Below are 15824 nucleotides of genomic sequence, written 5' to 3' on the forward strand. Positions count from 1 at the left end.
AGTCAGTTTTATTTTTATTATGTAATGTAATATACACTGAACTTTAGGTTTACATCTTTTCTTATAACTTATTAAATCCCATTCAAGAAAAAAAAAACAAGTTTCCCATCTTAGTTTTGATTTCATACAACATCACTGAATTTCACTAAAGTATGATTTTTTTACTCACAATGTTACTATTTCAACAAAGCTGCATAATGTTATATGTATTTTCTATATATTTAAAAATTATATATTTTCTTTTTTAAAAAACTTTCTAATTCTGCACTATTTTCCTCTTCCACATTAGTGAATCTTGGACTTCCCAGGTGGCTCAGTGTAAAAGAATCTGCCTGCCAATGCAGGAGACACTGGTTTGATCCCTGGGTCAGGAACATCCCCTGGAGAAAGAAATGGCAACCCACTCAAGTATTCTTGCCTTGGAAACCGCATGGACAGAAGAGCCTGGTGGGCTACAGTCCATGGGGTTGCAAAAAAGTCAGACAGGACTGAACAACATTAGTGAATCTTAGTTTTTCTTTTACTTTTTTTTTTTTTTTTTACAATGTGCAAAAAGAAAGCAAATTAATTTGGAGAAATCTATGCTTCTTCCATAGGGCTAAGCATTTAGAAAAATATATTATTTGTGTTATATGCTTTTAACAGCAAAAGGGAATTTATAAAACTAAGGTTCTGGTTTTTTAAAAAGCAACTGCTTAAAAATTCAAGTCTGAAACAGCTCTAGTTAAGAGTTTCTACATCCAACTACCTGAGAGTGGAATGAATCCATCTGTCACCAAAATATCCTACTCCTGATGCTCAGTTGTATTAAAAAAAAAAGGATAAAAATCAAAGAAACCAACCCCCCAAAAGAAAGAAAACTTTTTACTTTAAACTCATAACCTATCAATTATGGATACAAGAGCTTTTCTCTGTCACTTGCTATGTTATCAATAATATGCGACTTAAGACTCGAGTCTAGCTCTCCCCAGATCAAATTTTATGGCAACTATTTTATAAGATGTGAGCATAAGCTGCCTTACATTTCATTGTTTTCTGAGACTTGTGACCACATATACTCTAGCCTAGGGAACTTTTGGACTTTTATCAAATACTCTTCTCTATGATTCCTGGTCTAGATCAACCCCCCTCCTCCTCAGGGCTTTCCTCACTAAACCTGACTAATGTTACAGTAAGTAGACCCACTCCAGGGGGGAACACAGACAACCTTCCCAGAACCGCCTGTGGGCTTTGATAAGGAATTGACTCCAAACTACATTGAGTTTGGGGGAAGGCACAATGTCTGGTTTGATAAATCTTGTCTGGACTTTCCAACCCTGCTCTTGTTTCAACTTCCCCTGCTGCAATCTGAATCTATTTTGGAATCCTAGAAGATTGCAAGAAGACAAAAGAAATTTCTTTTCTTGTTGTAAGGTTTATGACCTTCTGTTTGATGTTCGACAGTTGAGAAGGGTCATTTTCTAACAATCAGGGACTGTCTTTCAGACCCCAACACTATATTAAACATTGAAGGACACATTTTGCTTAGTTAGAAACCCAACATGAAATACAACATTTGGGGTTGGGAGTATAATAGTGTCCGGGCCTTTAAAAGCAGTTTCCAGGTTGTAACACATTATCAGTGAGCTATGTAGACAAATCAAGACATTTGGCCTTCCAAAAGTCGTGTTTAATTCAATAGCCCAAGTCTAAAAGTTTCAAAAATTCCCAAGATATCGATAATTCCACAAATATTGTTTCACACTTCAAAAACTCTTAAAGATTTATTAAAATCTGAAGTCATGAGGACTATTTTTGAGAGAATGTGTCATTAGAAAATATACATATTTTAATTTAGGACTCATTTTAAAATCAGGAAACATTAACACTGAAAATGTTCATTTCCCAACCAAGGAGAAAGAGATCCTGTTTAACAGAACAGCAGGGAAAATAAGATTGACCCAATAACATTTTTTTAAACTATGGGATAAATATTAAGAATACTAATATCCTACTAATATTATATTTACTTAAAATTCTGTCCCCTCCTCAAAACAATTAAGGGGAAATATTGCAAACTCTTCTTTCTATAAAAAGGGCTATGTTTAAGTTCCTAAGTCAGTCAGTCCCTCTTTCTTTCCTCCCCTCCCTCATCTTTCACTCTGCAAAGGAACGCAGGTAGCTCTGTCATCAGAAAGCGGATTTATTGTGCCACTGAACTTAGATCTCCCTCTGGAGATATCCAATGTTGCCCTATCTCTTCCTTCCAAAGGAAAATAGATGAGCTGGCTAAACTGTTAGATCTTACTTCTGGATTTTCCACAGATTTCTGGCGATGAATTGAAACCCTAGCTGAAACAACATCAAAGACGTGAATTCCAGTTTTTTCCCAGAGTGATAGTCTATGCAAGTGTTTTATTAGTTGTCATATGCTTGGGATGAAGGAGATTTCTTTTTACATGTGAGTAAATTTTAAAAGGGACAGAAATTAGGAAAATATTTCTTTTAAAAAAGGTATTTCTAATATTTGAGTCCTGTAAGGGATCCAATATAAAATTAAACTAAAGGAATATTTCTCGAAAAATTTAAACATATTATCAGGTATATTCCTGATAAAGGATTAAGGGATCTTTAATAAATGCTCTCCAGGGAGAAGAGAAAAGTTGAAGGGTTAATAAATACCCTTTTTGTGTGTTCAATTGTTTCCAGGTGATTTCTATGGGTCATACCTTGTGCTAGATAATTTGTATTTCCATGATCTTATTGAATATATACATTAACACTGTGACTAATATGTATATTTTTATTTCAGTTTTGCTGATCATGAAACTAAGCCTTTGGCAATCTACTGACTTAGCTAACAGTTCTATAGCTTGCATTCAAACCCAATATGTTTGTCTCTGTAACTCATATTCCCTATTTCCCTTGGAAATGTAGAGAGGGAATATTCTCTAACATATATGACTTCCAATACTAACTTTACCATACTAGCAATAGGGGTAACCTCAGTTTCCAAAGGAATGTTCTAAAGTAAGCATGAGTTAAAATATAAAATCAGATTAGGTATTAAAATATACTCAATCACAGTATCAACTTGCAGCACTTTTTAAGACAAATTACTTATATCTCCTCTAAATACACAGAGAGTAAGAATCTAGCACACAGAAGACATTAAATAAATGCTACTTGGGTCACTGCTTATTAAAATGTATTTCTTTCTTCTTAGTAGTTCATTATATTTTATATCAATAAAACTCTGTGATGTGAAAGATGGTTAGGTAGTTAAATCATTACCTCTAAAATTTATAAGCCTTTGATACTTTTTGGAAGTCAGCTTAAAACTAGCTTTAAAATATTATATCATAAAACTATTTCATAATTTGTATTACAGTATATATGTAATACATATGAAGCAAGAAAATTAGCATTTGGCTTTTAATACTTACATTATATATATATGTGGTATAATAATATATAGTATATAGTTATAGTAACCAATACTTTAAGGCAAACATAAGAAGCAATGAAATCTTTGAAATAGCTATATCATATATTCAAGTATTTGATATTTGATTTTACTTCCCTACAACCATAATATATGATAAAGCTCAGAAAACATTCAATTAGAAAAAACTGAAATGTAGTTTCATAATTTAAGAAATTAAAGTAATTATTTTTACTATTATGGGCTTCCCTGGTAGCTCAGCTGGTAAAGAATCCACCTGCAATGCAGGAGATTCTGGTTCAATTCCTAGGTCCGGAAGATTCCCTGGAGAAGGGATAGGCTACCCACTCCAGTATTCTTGGGCTTCCCTAGTGGCTCAGCTGGTAAAGAATATGTCTGCAATGTGGGAAACCTGGGTTTGAGCCCTGGGTTGGGAGGATCCCCTGCAGGAGGGAAAGACTACCCTTTTTTTACTAGATAGCATCAATCATATTAAATAATTCTGTCATTTGCGAGATAAAAACCATAGCTGAAATTCAAAAACTACACTGTTGTGTCAAATTATTGTTACTTTAACTATATTAACTATTGTCATTAAAATAGTTACCTCAAACTGAATACTTCTACTGAAATTTACTTTAATTCAAAGAAACCCATCTGTTTTACTTCAGAATGAACAAATTATCCACTCTAATAACAGATTAGAGCTTCACCATATATTAAACAGTAGGACTTTAAAATGAATGAGGTGTACAGAACTGCACTGAAGTGCTAAAATGAAGTATCATAAAATTTCAGAAAAATAATGGGAAAATGAGAAAATGACAAAACTTGGAAATAAGAAGTTACACTTCATAGTTTTAAAAACAGAATAAATTGGCTTCAAGATGCAGAAAAATGATCTTGGCAGGAATCTGAGTTATTGTCAAGCAATTCACATAAATAATAAGTGAATAGGGACAGCGGAGCCTGGTGGGCTGCCATCTATGGGGCAGCACAGAGTTGGACACGACTAAAGTGACTTAGCAGCAGCAGAAGAAGAAAAAGAAAAGGAAAATCACAAGGAATCAGTGTCGGTTCACTGAAAATAAGTCATGCTACCTTCGAGGCTTTCAGGCCTGGTTGATCAGGAAAATGTGGTAGAAATCAAATGACATGATATTCTTTGTGAAAAATATTGGGATAGAAAATTAGTAAGGTTAAAAGCAAAGGAAACTAGACACAATTAAAATAAAGAAATAAATTATAAGGACATGGGGATTGTGAAGTCATATAGCTGACATGTATAGTGGTAAACTTAAAAAAAATAAATTAATAGCTAAAGTGACTATATCTTATTAACTTACAATAAACTAGAGAAGAAGAGAATCAAAATGCATGCATTCAGAAGAGCTTATGGAAATATTTGTAAAATGCCTACCAGTCCAACGACTCTAGGAAAGGGGTATGTTACCAATTGAAAAATTATCAGGATGCAGGCCAAGTATTCTGGCAGTCTCCAAACATCAGAACATTCAGACAACTTGGTTTTAGGAAGACAAAATGTTACAGAGAGAATCATGAAAATGTGTCCCACATGGAGATTAAAAGAGGAATCAAAGTGAAAAAAAAATCAAGTATTTATTTGTCAAATGTCAGGAATTAACAATTGAGAGGAGAAAGACGCTATTAATAAATTCTTCACACATATAGCATTTGCTACTTAAACACTATTTTTTCTTTAGTGACAGATTGTCTTGCATGAAATCAATCATTATTTACCCAAAGAACAATGTAAGAGCATACTAAACACAGACCAGAGCATAGTTAGTGAGTATTTTCCAAGAGAGAATTCACTATTAACATATAAAACTTACTTAATAAGTACAGTAAAATGACTAGAGATCACTAAGTGCCAAAAGTGAAAAGGAAAAGTTAGTCAAAACTGAGTTATCAATTAAAGATAATAACAAATTCCAAAACGAGAGCTATTATGTCTTGAGAATACAAAACTCATTTGTTTCATTTTTTGAAAATTACCATCTAATAAGTTACATAGTGAAATATGTACAGCTCTAATAATAAATTTTTTCTCATTGAAAGTCAGTTCAGATAGTGTCACTACATATAAAAATAGTTCAAGAAGTCAAACAAATTCCTTGAAGAAATAAAAGCTAAAGTTTATCTATCAGTTCAGTTCAGTTCAGTCGCTCAGTCGTGTCCGACTCTGCAACCCCATGAACTGCAGCACGCCAGGCCTCCCTGTTCATCACCAACTCCCGGAGTCCACCCAAACCCATTCCCATTGAGTCAGTGATGTCATCCAACCATCTCATTCTCTGGCGTCCCCTTCTCCTCCTGCCCTCAATCTTTCCCACCATAAGGGTTTTTTCAAATGAGTCAGCTCTTTGCAATCAGGTGGCCAAAGTACTGGAGTTTCAGCTTCAACATCAGTCCTTCCAATGAACAACCAGGACTGATCTCCTTTAGGATGGACTGGTTGGACCTCCTTGCAGTCCAAGGGACTCTCAAGAGTCTTCTCCCAAACCACAGTTCAAAAGCATCAATTCTTTGGCACTCAGCTTTCTTTATAGTCCAACACTCCCACCCATACATGACTATGGAAAAACCATAGCCCTGACCAGACAGACCTTTGTTGACAAAGTAATGTCTCTGCTTTTTAATATGCTGTCTAGGTTGGTCATAACTTTCCTTCCAAGGAGTAAGCGTCTTTTAATTTCATGGCTGCAATCACCATCTACAGTGATTTTGGAGCTGAGAAAAATAAAAGTCATGCACTGTTTTCACTGTTTACCCATTTATTTGCCATGAAGTGATGGCACCAGATGCCATGATCTTAGTTTTCTGAATGTTAAGCTTTAAGCCAACTTTTCACTCTCCTCTTTCACTTTCATCAAGAGGCTCTTTAGTTCTTCTTCACTTTCAGCCATAAGGTGTTGTCTTCCGCATATCCTGATGTTATTGATATTTCTCCCGGCAATCTTGATTCCAGCTTGTGCTTCTTCCAGCCCAGCATTTCTCATGATGTACCCTGCACAGAAGTTAAATAAGCATGGTGACAATATACAGCCTTGACGTACTGCTTTTCCTATTTGGAACCAGTCTGTTGTTTCATCTTCAATTCTAACTTTTGCTTCCTGACCTGCATACAGGTTTCTCAAAAGGCAGGTCAGGCGGTCTGGTATTCCCATCTCTTTCAGAATTTTCCACACTTTATTTTGATGCAACAGTCTAAGTCTTTGGCATAGTCAATAAAGCAGAAATAGATGTTTTTCTGGAACTCTCTTGCTTTTTTGATGATCCAGTGGATGTTGGCAATTTGATTTCTGGTTCCTCTGCCTTTTCTAAAACCAGCTTGAACATCTGGAAGTTCCAGCTTCACGTATTGTTGAAGCCTGCCTTGAAGAATTTTGAGCATTACTTTACTAGCATGTGAGATGAGTGCAACTGTGCAGTAGTTTGAGCATTCTTTGGCATTGCCTTTCCTTGGGATTAGAATGAAAGCTGACCTTTTCCAGTCCTCTGACCACTGCTGAGTTTTCCAAATTTGCTAGCATACTGAGTGCAGCACTTTCACAGTATCATCTTTCAGGATTTGAAATAGCTCAACTGGAATTCCATCACCTTCACTAGCTTTGTTCATAGTGATGCTTCCTAAGGCCCACTTGACTTCACATTCCAGGATGTCTGGTTCTATGTGAGTGAACACACCCTTGTGATTATCTGGGTCATGAAGATCTTTTTTGTACAGTTCTTCTGTGTATTCTTGCCACCTCTTCTTAACATCTTCTGTTTGTACTAGGTCCATACCATTTTTGTCCTTTATTGAGCCTATCTTTGCATAAAATGTTCCCTTGGTATCTCTAATTTTCTTGAAGAGATCTCTAGTCTTTCCCATTCTATTGTTTTCCTCTGTTTCTTTGCATTGATCACTGAGGAAGGCTTTCTTATCTCTCCTTGATACTCTTTGGAACTCTGCATTCAGATGCGTATATCTTTCCTTTTCTCCTTTGCTTTTCACTTCTCTTCTTTTCACAGCTATTTGTAAGGCCTCCTCAGACAGCCATTATGCTTTTTTGCATTTCTTTTTCTTGGGGATGGTCTTGATCTCTATCTCCTGTACAATGTCACGAACCTTTGTCCATAGTTCTTCTGACACTCTGTCTATTGGATCTAGTCCCTTAAATCTATTTCTCACTTCCACTGTATAGTTATAAGGGATTTGATTTAGGTCATACCTGAATGATCTAGTGGTTTTCCCCACTTTCTTCAATTTAAGTCTGAATTTGGCAATAAGAAGTTCATGATCTGAGCCACAGTCAGCTCCCAGTCTTGTTTTTGCTGACTGTCTAGAGCTTCTCCATCTTTGGCTGCAAAGAATATAACAATCTGATTTCAGTGTTGACCATCTGGTGATGTCCATGTGTAGAGTCTTCTCTTGTGTTGTTGGAAGAGGGTGTTTGCTATGACCAATGCATTCTCTTGGCAGAACTCTATTAGCCTTTGCCCTGCTTCATTCTGTATTCCAAGGCCAAATTTTCCTGTTACTCCAGGTGTTTTTTGACTTCCTACTTTTGCATTCAAGTCCCCTACACTGAAAAGGACATATTTTTGAGGTATTAGTTCTAGAAGGTCTGTATAGTATGAAGACAAAAAGATAGGAAACTGAAATATGAACTCCCCAGGTCAGTAGGTGCCCAATATGCTACTGGAGATCAGTGGAGAAATAACTCCAGAAAGAATGAAGGGATGGAGCCAAAGCAAAAACAACACCCAGTTGTGGATGGGACTGGTGATAGAAGCAAGGTTCGATGCTGTGAAGAGCATTATTGCATAAGAACCTGGAATGTTAGGTCCATGAATCAAGGCAAATTGGAAGTGGTCAAACAGGAGATGGCAAGAGTGAACATTGACATTCTAGGAATCAGCGAACTAAGATGGACTACTGCTGCTGCTGCTGCTGCTGCTGCTAAGTCGCTTCAGTCGTGTCCAACTCTGTGCAGCCCCATAGATGGCAGCCCATTAGGCTCCTCTGTCCCTGGGATTCTCCAGGCAAGAACACTGGAGTGGGTTGCCATTTCCTTCCCCAATGCATGAAAGTGAAAAGTGAAAGTGAAGTCGCTCAGTCGTGCCTGACTCGTAGCGACCCCATGGAACACAGCCTACCAGGCTCCTCCGTCCATGGGATTTTCCAGGCAAGAGTACTGTAGTGGGGTGCCATTGCCCTCTCCAAGATGGACTAGAATGGGTGAATTTAACTCAGATGATCATTATATCTACTGCTGTGGGCAGGAATCCCTTCGAAGAAATGGAGTAGCCATCATAGTCAACAAAAGAGTCCGAAATGCAGTGAAGTGAAGTCGCTCAGTCGTGCCCGACTCTTTGGGACCCCATGGACAGTAGGCTGCACTATGCTCCTCCGTCCATGGGATTTTCTAGGCAAGAGTACTGGAGTGGGTTGCCATTTCCTTCTCCAGGGAATCTTCCCTAACCAGGGATCGAACCCAGGTATCCTGCATTGTAGACAAACGCTTTACCGTCTGAGCTACCAGGGAACTTGGATACAATCTCAAAAATGACAGAATGATCTCTGTTTGTTTCCAAGGCAAACCATTCAATATCACAGTAATCCAAGTCTATGCCCCAACCAGTAACGCTGAAGAAGCTGAAGTTGAATGGTTCTATGAAGACCAACAAGACCTTCTAGAACTAACACTCAAAAAAGTTTATCTATAATTGTATCTTATTCATATAAGGACTAATTTACCTGATTATACTATACGGTTTGCTGTGCATATTCAGATTGCTATACAGTTTATTGAAAAGTAAAGGTAGTGAAAGCAAAAGAGTAGTAAAAGTGTTAGGCACTCAGTCATGTTCAACTCTTGCCAGCCCATGGACCCAAGGAGCCTGTTAGGCTACTCTGGCCATGGAATTCTCCAGGCAGCAATCCTGGAGTGGGTAGCCATTCCCTTCTCCAGGGGAACTTCCCTGACCAAGAACTGAACCTGGGTCTCCTGTATTGCAAGCAGATTCTTTACCATCTGAGCCACCAGGAAGCCCAGTACAGGTACGTATGTGTCAAGAGGCATCAGAGTGGTAGTAAGGAAACTAGCATTTGACTTGCAAGCACTTGTGTTACACACATAATATATTCCAACTTATATAATCAATGGTTGTCAGAATAATAAGCTCATATGATCCAATGCGGGGAAAATCAAAACCATATATTATAAAGTGGGTGAAAATTCCACATTTAAGAAGAATAGAATGTCAAGATACTCTGAAATAAGCTGATCTCTAATACCAATGTCTGATTACTTTCATTCAAGATCAATATAGGAAACATGGTAAAGAATTTACTAGAGTGTAATTTTAAAGTACATGTACTGTGAAATCTCTGCTAGACGACATCTAAAATACTTTTGGTCAAACTAAACAGAGTAATTTAGATACTTCAAGACTCTAAACTGAAGAAATGTCTTTAAAATTGCACCACTTTTTTTGTTTTCTATTTAAACTAATGAGAGAATTTATTTATAGGACATATACCATTTTAATCCACTTGGTGTGACTGTATCACTTTATAAACTCCACTTAACTTGGTTACATAGTGTCAATGCCAATCCCTGTGTCTCCAATAAGCTTCCTGAGGGCAAGAAATTTCATCCATTTGATTCACTGCTAGATCCCAGGGCTTACAACAATGTCTAGCACATGTGTGTGTGTGTATGTGCTAAGTTGTTTCAGTCGTGTCTGAGTCTGTGTGACTCTATGGGCTGTAGCCCATCAGGTTCCTCTGTCCATGGGATTCTCCAGGCAAGAATACTGGAGTGGGTTGCCATGCCCTCCTCCAGAGGATCTTCCTGACACAGGGGTCGAACATTGACAGGTGGATTCTTTACCACTAGCACCACCTATGAAGCCCAATGTGTAGTATAACTCTATTCTATACATTTTAAAGTAAAATAAATAGAAGAGAGCGAAGAATTTCTTAAGGAAAATTTTAAGAACTCTAAGAATACATCTATTGAGAAAAAGAAAATCAATGTAAAACTAAAATTTCCATGTGAAAAAAATGACAGTCAACAGAATAACAGCATAAAGTCAGTAAAAACTGTACCATGCATTAGAAGAATTCATTGTTAAGAAATACTAAAAAGCATGAAAACATCATGATAATAAATGTAAATAAAAAATATACAACACATTTTTAGGCTAAATTTGAAAAATAAAAATGCATATTCAAATGTTTCCTTAAGGGGTTAGGATAAATCGTTCTGGTATAACAAATAGTTTCCTGTAAAAACAGTTTAAAGTAAAATGAGCACTCTTGCACACTTCTAACTAGATTCTTAATTTCAATATCCCCCAGACCAGTCCTGAATGGTATTGGTAAACAGAATTTGTTTTGAATACAAAGTAAAGCTACCTGTTTTTCACTCATAGAATGAAATATTATGCAACCTTTAAAAGTGATCTATTCACTGAGAAATGTCTAGTTTATGCCATGTTATCAAAAACAAAAGATGGAAATCAGGTATATTTGTATACATTTATCTGAATGCTTTTTGAATCTTGTAATGGATTGAAAAATTTGCATCTTTTCAAAACTAACAAACTCATTTCAGTGAGGATCTCCTATATCATACAGGCTTCTGACTTCAGACAGACACATGAATCTCATACCTGTTGAATTACACATTTCCTATGTCTATCCTGACACCACCCTACTACCTTTAACTAAAAAAAAATTGATTCAGGACCATTGGTCACAATGAAAACTGTTTTATTACTTAAGGAACGTTCTTATTTGAAACACCAAGAAGCAAATGATGTTTAATGTTGAGCAATCTAGGCCTACTCACAATCCAAAAAATTTACTTCCAATTCCATCTTCCAGTTCAGGATTCAACCAAAGCCTCAGTAAAACTCTAATATCTAAAATCCACGAACCTTGGAAAATATCAATAGCTGATAAATGTACAATTTTAGATTATCATATAGGTGACATCTTCATTTTAAAATATTTTGAAAATAAGCAGCCAAAATAAAATGGACAAATTGCTTTCTTAATGATAAAAGAGTAACAGTATTAGGCAAGCTAAATAGAATATATGGAGCCAATTTTAATGATCACTCATTCATCTATTTTTTTTTTTATGAGCTAACATATTTACTTATTTTCAAAAGCCTTAAAGAATACAGTAGAAAATTCATGTGGTGTTCTGTAGAGAAAATGCTGATTAATACCTTTGACTACCTGGCAAAAAATACCTACTTTCTTACATAATATGTAGATAAAAAGAAAGATAAAAGCATTGCAATTACAGAACAAAAATTTTAAAGCTTGAAGTTGGCCATTTTTTTTGTGGAAGTTATCTTTTTAAATATGGGGGAAAATGAGTCAGTGTATTAGCATCATAAGATTGCTGCTCTTATTTAAAACTGTTCATTGTCTTGCCCTACGGTTGTTTATTCTTCCCTTAATTCACTGTGCTCTACTATCCTTCTGCCAAAAACATTTTAAACTAAACTAAATAGCATGTGCAACAAATTTCCTCTGTTATGTTAAGTTGGCCTTAATAAAAATTATTAAAGACTACAACTGAAGAATTACAGGGCAGGATAGAAGACTTAGGGAAAAAATTCTAATTTTCCCCAACAAAATATCCCTAACATTTTAAACGGCATTTACTTGATCTATATTGGCACATGTGTGGAGAGCAGGGTGTATGTGTCTACACATATATCATGCCTACAAGCTGGCTGGCTAAAATGGCATCATCTATTTATATAAATTTCACATATCTTTCCACCCATGGTCTGACCTAGATAGGAGGTTAGGCAAATATAAGCAAAACTCAAGTAGCATTTTTTTTCATCTTATAAAAATTCATGAACATCATTACCACATGCTTTCATTCATTAAAAAAAAAATGACTAAATACCATCTGTGCACGATAGTCTAATTAGGGATTAGAATCACAGACGCTTTGCTGGCTCACATGTTCAAGCACATGCCCCCTTGACCATTTCAGAAAAGAAAATAAAAAAGAACAATAAAAACATAGTCAGAGGCATCCCTTTGGATTCAGCTTGGGTACTACAGTTAACTAACCCCACAGATTTTAGCTGTCTAGCACTCCCTTTGGAAATTGACTCTTTTTTTTTCCCCTTGATGTGCATGCCTGCCCCAGCACAAGCCTTAGGATAAACTTGGCATCACATGAATCAGGTTTTAATAAGTTCAAACAACATTTTACAGAAGACTGGTATTTACAGTCTGCAACATATAGCAGGGGCAAATTTTTCTAGACTTGGTACCCACAACAGAAAATTCAAGTGATAATACTAAATTGTTCTGAAAGAAAATTAACAAATAGTTATTACTCAGGAGTGATATTATATATATATATATATATATATATGACCCTGTACAATATGAATAATAAAACTTATAATACTTATTAAAACCTCATGATAATTTTAGGGTCCATGTATTATAGAAGCTGAATTGACAAAATGAGTTCATAAAGTCAAGATGTCATATTTATTTTCAGTTAGGACTACACTTCTTCCTTATCCTAACTTCTAGTAAAATGACTGCACTAAAAGCATTTTAAACTGTAAAGATCATGTAGTCTAATTTGATGTAAATCCTGCTATTCCTAACAGCGAGGATCAGAAGACTGAATCCTATATAGCCATTTAAGATGTCAACAATTAAATACCTTCTGCAAAAAAAAAAAAAAAAGAGCAGTGCAATTTTATTGTCTTTCACAACCAGAAAAAAAATGTGTACTTTGTAGATTAAGAGTTTTCACTTTAGAAAATGTGGGTGGGGATATCATCACATATAGCAAATGATACCTTGTATCCTCTCCATCTAGCATAAAGTAAAAGAAAATAAACACTGAAAAAACAATAATTGAAAGAAAGGAGTGAATCAGTTAAGCCACCTATATTGTTACAACATAAATTTTTTAACACAGAAAATAAAGCGCAATATCAACAAAAAGGCAAATTAAATGGCACCATCACAAGGCCACTACTCTTTCAACCATCACAGTAAGACTCAAATTTGTATCTATTTTCTATTTCTAGTCCCATCCCAAAGATCCATAACAGAAGTGACCAGTCTGCTAAAGAGTAGCTATTTATGTCTTGGTTTCATAAGGCAGATCCATGTTCAGCTGGAAAAAAAAAAAAAAAAAAAATCCATGCATGTTCAGCCCAAACCAGCTACATAACTAGGTCTCTTCAAGTAAAATTAGGTCTACACAGATTCTTCACATCCAGATCCAAAGAGGAAAAAAAAAAAAAGCCCCATTTAAATACAGCTTATAAAGTCTGGAATTATAAGCTATTCTTTCAGTGGTCAGACTTGGCTGGTTATTGACTAGTGTATTCTCCTTGGATTCTAGAGGCCATTTCTGATGAATATTGGCTGCTGCAACAATTTCATATTGTCAACAGATGCTGGTGTGCTGCTTATTCAGCTATGGAGTGGTTGCCAGAGGAGGCTCATTGCTTCAGGCTGAAGCAAATTAATCCCAGCGGAGATGAGTTTTATTTGTTTCTCTAATAGTGGGAAGAAATATTGATGAGAGAATTCTGAGCTGTGCTAAGGACAAGAGGCTGCTAGAGATTTCACCAATTCATTTCAGCATCTCCAACTTGGAGGGCATGTGTGGTAGGAAGCCCCCTCTCAGGCTGTGTTACCCAGAGGGCATCGAGCTCATAGACCCCTCTTTCCACAACAAACATACAGCTCTTTGTTCTCCCTCTATTTACAGTGGAAAGTATTAGCCTTGTGTATGAATGTATTTATATCTGGCCATAAAATTTTTTGAAGGAATAATTAAAATGCCACTAAAAATTGTAAACAGCAAGAACTAAAAGCATTTTTCTTTCATGGTTGAATTTTGTATATTATTTTCAGACACTTGACATCCTGCATAAGTTCTTTGCTTTCTTGAATTTAACCATGATGAGCTAATTTTCTAACTGAAGACTGCTACTGCTGCTAAGTCACTTCAGTCGTGTCCGACTCTGTGAGACCCCATAGACGGCAGCCCACCAGGCCCCACTGTCCCTGGGATTCTCCAGGCAAGAACACTGGAGTGGGTTAACTGAAGACACTGTTTTTCATATTTTTCTCTTACTTCCTGTTGAGAATTCTTCATCCTCAGGAATAAAAACTGGCAGATTTTACTAACAACTGCATCAGAGTCATGCTCTAGAACAGCAAAAGCTCACAGTAAGGGGACAGGCATAGATGGAAAGAGAAATACTTTCCAGTCTTTTAAATAGAAATTCCTTTTAAATTAGCTTACTGGGCATCCAATATGGGTATAGTTATTCAATTTTTTAATAAGAGTTACAAATTTAATATACTTTTAATGGGCATGGTATTAATAGATCAAATGGAAATAAGCACACAAACAGAGGTTATGGATTTTAACTATTTAATTATTGTTAGATGAATAGTAAATAAGTAACACATGACAATTCAGGGGTAAATTTAATGGTGTTAGGTTTGATGTTTAAGTGCATTTCAGCTTTGTTTTTCCATCTCTTTAAAAACTAATGGTAAGTGAAGAAGTGAATTTTAGACATTTCTTCTCCTTGATCTTAAGAGTTACCATCCTCCAAATAGTATAGTTTTAATTTAGGGAAAGTTTTTAAATTTACAAGTGTTATAGAAATGACTACATTTGGAAAAAGTGTGTGCTATAATAATGGCCAATGGAATCTAGCATGAGCTTTACATTTTACGCTCAATTTCCTGATTTATAAAGGTAAAAAGCATGCAGAAATTGATATGTGAAAAAGACCCCTGCAGAACTAAAATTGCAAATAACTTTTGACTAAAACAATGAAAGCTGAATCACATATTCCTCTGCTATACCAGCAAAGCCCAAGTAAACATCCTACATGTTCAAAACACCATTGTGTCCTGCCTCTCCTTCTGCTTCTGCTCTCATCTTCAAGAGTTCACCCTTTCTTACTTCAAAATACAAGCTGTTTCGAGTTGACATTTTGAGCATAAGGCCATCATGGTGAAATATCTTCCAAATGTTTTGTCTTCCCCATATCTTTCTCTCACCTCAGGGAATGTGCATTCTATCTTCTTTCCGTGTTTCCCAGCATCTACTCCTCAACTGTCTATGAATGTCCTCAGGTTATCCCTCCATTTTTTCTTCCCCTCCCTCAGTATACCTTATCTATCACTTCACCTTTTCATTCATTCATATATTTTTGTCATAAGCATGACGAAAGTATCTCTCAGTCTCTCTCCTCTATGAGGTAACCCCTCTGTTTTCCTCTCTCCTTTTCCTTTTCTCTCTCCTGTTCTTCTCTACACTAAAAACACTGAAATAAGCAATTGTGCTTG

General features: G+C 36.0%; 1 protein-coding gene across 9 annotated transcripts in view; it reads right to left on the reverse strand.

The window, feature by feature from the left end:
• ROBO1 (roundabout guidance receptor 1) overlaps nt 1–15824 on the reverse strand; it is a 1287230-nt gene that overhangs the window by 281945 nt on the left and 989461 nt on the right. The window lies entirely within an intron of this gene.

This window comes from Bos javanicus, chromosome 1, assembly GCF_032452875.1.
Source record: "Bos javanicus breed banteng chromosome 1, ARS-OSU_banteng_1.0, whole genome shotgun sequence".
In the NCBI taxonomy this organism is placed as follows: Eukaryota; Metazoa; Chordata; class Mammalia; order Artiodactyla; family Bovidae; genus Bos; species Bos javanicus.